This window comes from Mus pahari, chromosome 2 (genome assembly GCF_900095145.1).
Source record: "Mus pahari chromosome 2, PAHARI_EIJ_v1.1, whole genome shotgun sequence".
NCBI lineage: Eukaryota > Metazoa > Chordata > Mammalia > Rodentia > Muridae > Mus > Mus pahari.
The window spans coordinates 72,348,422-72,353,825 of record NC_034591.1 but is presented as its reverse complement, the minus strand read 5'-3'; the positions used below and the strand labels follow the sequence as shown (position 1 = coordinate 72,353,825).

At 44.9% G+C, this 5,404-nt stretch overlaps 1 non-coding gene across 1 annotated transcript; it reads left to right on the top strand.

Annotated features, from left to right (window-relative positions):
• Positions 1 to 232: 232 nt before the first annotated feature.
• Positions 233 to 352, top strand: LOC115063543. Its single transcript, XR_003843389.1, has one exon. It is a non-coding gene; the product is annotated as a small nucleolar RNA SNORA40 (small nucleolar RNA).
• The last annotated feature ends 5,052 nt before the right edge of the window (positions 353 to 5,404 follow it).

The window sequence follows — 5,404 nt, the reverse complement described above, 5'->3', positions numbered from 1 at the left end:
GCCAAGGGGATTATATTTGGCCAAAAGTCCTTTGTGGCTAGTTTAGAAGTCTGTCACAGAGAATATGGCCACAGAAAATAGACTTTAGGTAAACAGACAAAACTGAGTTCCTCTTCCTCGAGCCACGCAGAACAGTGCCAGAAGGGAGCATATTTGCTTTCTATCAGCAATACTTTCGTTCTCTAATATCTCACTTACTGCTATTTTGAAAGGTGATAAATCTGTTTTAAGTAGCATTTGTGTATGTTTCTGATAAACTTATGGACAAAGGCATAGAAGACAGGTGCAAAAATAAAACCTCTTTTGCCACCCAGAAAGCTTATGAGTTTTGATACATGTGAGACAAAGCATGATACTCAAGACAGCTCGAAATGATGGTCCTGACCACGAGGTGTTTCCAAGAGCTGGTGGTTTAAACGCATAAGAACCGAGAAACCTCGGACGTGTTTGATAAGTATTCCTAGTCTCATGTGTTAGATCAGTGATTCTCAACCTGTGGGTCAGGACCCCTTTGGGGTTTGAATGACCCTTTCACTGGGGTCACCTGAGACCATCGGAAATATCAGATATTTATGTTAGAATTCACAAGAGAAGCTAAATTACAGTTATGAAATGGCAAGGAAAATAACATTATTTTTTTTTTTCTTTTTTATGGTTGGGGATCACCACAACAGGAGGACCTGAATTAAAAGGTCATAGCATCAGGAAGGCCGAGGCCCACTGTGCTTGATGAAGATTGCCACCTTTACCCCTACCCCGAGTTGCTTATCTTGACTGAGTTCTGGTAACTCCTTGAGAATGGGTGTTTTGCTATAATATGTAGTAGAAGGTGGCAAAGTTTTCATGGCTTTCATTTTCAGAGCTCTGTGGCTTTAATTCTTGGTTGTGACACTTATTTCCAAAAGAACAGTCTGTTTTGGATGCGAACATTTTTATAGTGCTGTGTGCTTAGTTCTCACTTGACATGGGCGATTTATCAGACCCCAAACCCAGGTAAAGCTGGTGGTAAGCAGGGCTGCATGCAGTAGCATTTGCTGTTATCACATGAACTGAGACAGAAGCATTGGGTAGCATAGACAGCTTGCATTGAGTTGTAGTCTTTGCGTCTGGTTAACTTTGGCGTGTGAGGTTTTTATTTATTTAAACTTTGAAAGCAAATAAAGTAAGATCCAAAAGCATTTTGGCATAGCCATCACAGTCCATGGGGCCCTGATGGCGCATTTGTCACAGTGTTCTACCTTACATTAGGGCAGCCGTGGAAGTCATCATCTGAACCAGGACACTTAGGGGACAGAATGGGCCAGCCACTATTAGCAATTACAAAAGAAATGACAGTGGTGAACTAGGGCCATTGTTGTTGTTGTTGTTGTTTGGTGAACCTGGCCAGGTTGTGTCACTGCCTTATAGTGAGAATGGAGCAAGAATCATTCTTTAACCCAGGAGCAGCAAAGTAGGAAAGAGGCATGGAGTCCACACTGACTGTAGTGGAGTGCAGGGCCGAGGCTGGATCACATGCTGACCTGTGCCTCTTTGTCCCCCTCCCCCCCACCTTCATCAAGGACATTTGGAAGTCACAGAGGTCCCCTCTGAGAAGGGGTAACACAGCTTTGCCACTGTCGCTCTTCTCTGTGCCTTTTCCTGACTCTGTAATAGTCCTGCCTACCTTGACACCTTTTCTTTTATTTCACTTCTAATATTTCCAAATTTAGTTATGCAGGGCAGACTGCTAGGTTTACCAGTGGTTGACGTTTGAACGAACGAGTCGCTCCTTAGTACAGCACTGACATGGCGTTTTCAATGGAAAGCCTTGGTCCAGTTTTTCATCAAATGCTTGCTTCAGTGCAGTAACCCGAAACCCCACAGTCTGCTAGTCATCACTCTTTCTTTTCACACAGGCAACATACTCCCCAGCAGGGCACACAGCAGGCGTTTGCTCCAGTGAGCTGATCAATTAAAGACAGCAAGCGATTGGCAATGTTTGTTGAAGCCCATGGAAATGCTAACTTGGCTACAGGGCAAGCAGCCCTGGAACAATGTCTTGCTAAAATTGAATACTTTTCTGGAAGAAACAAAAGCTGGTAAAACATTTAAGTCAAATCGATCTTTAAACAGGATTCTGAACATGGAAACCATTTCTATACACACATGGCATCCATTAGAAATGAGGGCTAGGAAAATTTCTCCTGTGCAAGACTTTCCAGAAGGAAAGAACATACGCGATAAAGCTTGCCCTCCCACGGCTCCTTAGAGAACAGTACCTCACCCAAGTCCAAACTCTCAGCCACTCAGACACAAGCGCTGTGTGTGAGTCTTCACGATCACCATCTTCTTGCAGTTTACTTCAACCATAATAACAAGAACCTCGCTGTGACCCAGTTGTACGCTAAGATACTTCAAACTTTGCAAAGCACAAACGCTTTTAATGGTCTCCCTCCCCAGACACAATCACGATTTACTATGTATTATGCATCTTTCCATTTCTGTGCAAGCACGTATATATAAATCCTACTAGTTGTAAATGCTTTTAGTAGATTGCTTTCTCTTATTAAAAGCTTGCTGTTGTGTGCACGATAGAGCACAAGTCTATCAGTAGCTCTCAGGAAGAGGAATCGGAACAGTGGTGCCAAAGGATAAGCTTGTTTTTATTCTGATAGATACTATCAGACTGTGTGTGTGTGTGTGTGTGTGTGTGTGTGTGTGTGATGGTGATGATAGTGATAATGTGTGTGTGTATGTGTCTGTGTGTCTGTGTAGGGCCATCCCACAGTTTAGCTGTGGAGAAGAACTTTCTCTTTACTCTGCCTGTGTGCTTCACATCCCTTTCTCCTTTTATTCTAGGTGATAAACTTGACCTTCTTGCAGATTTGACTTTTTTGACTTAGCATTGTCCTCAGGTGTATCTTTGCACATTTGTGTTGCATTTCTATTTCCTCCTCTGTGGACCGTGTGCCTGTTCTCCCCCTGACCTCTGGTTCCTCGCTCCTTCAAACTGAGCATTTCCCCTGGCTCCGGGTGGAGCCCACCATTTGCACCGATATCCTCCAAATCCTGCCTCCTTGTGCTTTAGGGACAGGCCAACCTCCAAAGCATTTTTTTTTTTATAATCCCTTTGCCGCCATGGCTCTGGGCTTTAAAGCACGGGAGGTCTATCTCTCCCCAGATGGATGTGAGCACTGGATGCTGGTTCTGCTTGCCTCTCTCCAGACTTCCCTCAGTGATACTGGCCCTCAGCTTGGTGTCTACAACCAGGCATCTTCTTTTAAGGCAGCCTTAGCTCGCCCTCATTTCTTCTGCCTTTCTCAGAATTCTTGTGAAGTCCTGTGGTGATAAAGCCGTTCTGTGCTGTACTTTGAAGTGTGAGTCTCTTGCAGAGGCTGGTTTCATCTGGACATTATGGGATGCTTTTGCATCTATGGAACTAGAAGGCACTTATTCATCCTTTGGGTTTATATATTTTCTTAAAGGTTGAGATTTGCATTTCTGTTCTCTATCTCCTTTTGCATTGCTTTCTGAGAAATGCAAAACCCGTGGGGAAAGTGGGCCTGGCTTTGGGGAGATTGCAAATGCAGCTCCCCTTTGTGTCACTGGAGGCGGCCCCAGTCCTTCCCGCCTGGGCCAACTGCCTGCAGGGTAATGGATTATCTTCCTCTCAGCAGACTCCACGGGAGATGTTCTCAACGGTTTATGCATTCTGGCCGGAAAACACTCCCTGCAGAAGGGAGAATTCTTCCTGTGTTCCCCAGCAGAGGTCCCAGGGGACTGAATCTGGCTCGCAGTGTAAACCCCATGTGCTATAAAGAGAAGATCAAGGGCAGATTTGGCACTAAGTGGTTGTTCCAAAGTTTCCAACTGGTCTAAGCTTTCAAAGACAGAGTGAGTTCTGGTTGCTTTCACCTTGGGGAATACTCACAGAAGGTGTCTAAACGCGCCTCAGAATGCCCAGATCTTAGCAGAAGGGAAGAGACCTGTAAATCTGTAAACAACAAGGTGATTGGTTCTGCTTTGGGATAAGAAAATCGGAAGTTGGGGGGGGGGAACTCATGGAAGGAATAGGTTACTGTCAGTGACACCTTCTGCAATTGAAGCAAGAGATACGTTTGTTAAATGTGTAATATACAAGGGAAATCAGCAAGAAAAACGTGTGTGTGTGTGAGGTCCAAAGAGACAGAAACAAGTTTAAACTAAGAGAGAGGAGGGAGGGAGGGAGGGGGAGGGGAGAGGGAGAGGGGGAGGGGAAAAAGGAGAGGGAGAGGGAGAGCGGACAAAGAGAAACTGAGGGGGGGCAGAGAGAGAATGAATAGAAAGGAAGGAAATGGTGATAAGGAAGAGAAGGGAAAGGATGGAGGGTGAGCAAAGCCAGCAGGCAGCTTCCTCACAGATGCCTCCTAGTTGTCCCCAGAGCTTTAAGGACAGAAGGTTAGCAAGCCCTCAACATTCCTGGTCACACTAAGCTTTGGTTTGAGATCCCTATGGAGGCCTACAACTTGGGGGTTGAGGTGACAAAGGGCAGATGGAGGGAATTATTTATTTCCCTCTTTGCCATCTGGGCATCCTCATTAATTGAGTGGATTCATTTGGTGCCGGTTTCTGTTCCTTTCAGAGTTCTGGTCAGGAAAATTAAGAGTCATGATTCTAAGGTCTCACGTGGTCTGTGAGTCATGGCAGGATGCTTTAGTGCTCTGGCCTTCCCAGTTTGCTACGTTTTGATTTGCTGAGTCCTTTCTTCCTCTTTTGTGCAGTTTACTTATTATAATTATTAATGAGGAAACAGAAAAATGGCTATTCAGTTGAACTTTAGGGAGCAGGACGTAATAAACGGTCTCTGTCTAGGATCTAACATTTGCCCCTAAATACAGTAATTATTAGGTTGCTTGATGATATGCTGAGTTTTACAAGGCTCTTATTAGGGAAAGAAAAAGAACATAATAAATCCACTAATGTGGGTAATGACTGGTATGGAAATTGAAAATGGTTCAAAATTAACCCACTCCTTTTTTCCACCTTCTAAATACCCCCCTGGGTCCTAATATTATTCATCACATAAATATACTTGTTCTTCATTTCAGCTCGTCCTGCCCTGCCAAGACGCTCAGAATTAATTGCAATTAAGTGATATCTGGCCTTACCCAGGCATTGCCAGCAGGCTCAACTGAAGGAAAATGCAACCAACCTGCAGTGGCAGAGAGAGACGCACAAATGGTTATGTGAGCTCCACATGCCTAGCTCAGTGTTAGCTCATGGGGCTCTGAGGAACATCAAGAATGAGGGCGCTCAATAAACAGAGGCTGTCTGGTCACGGTGACCGCTGAAGAGCTACATAGCCCTCTCTGCATCCCTCTCTGCTCCCCGACACACACAACTGCCCCCCCCTCACACACACACACACACACACACACACACACAC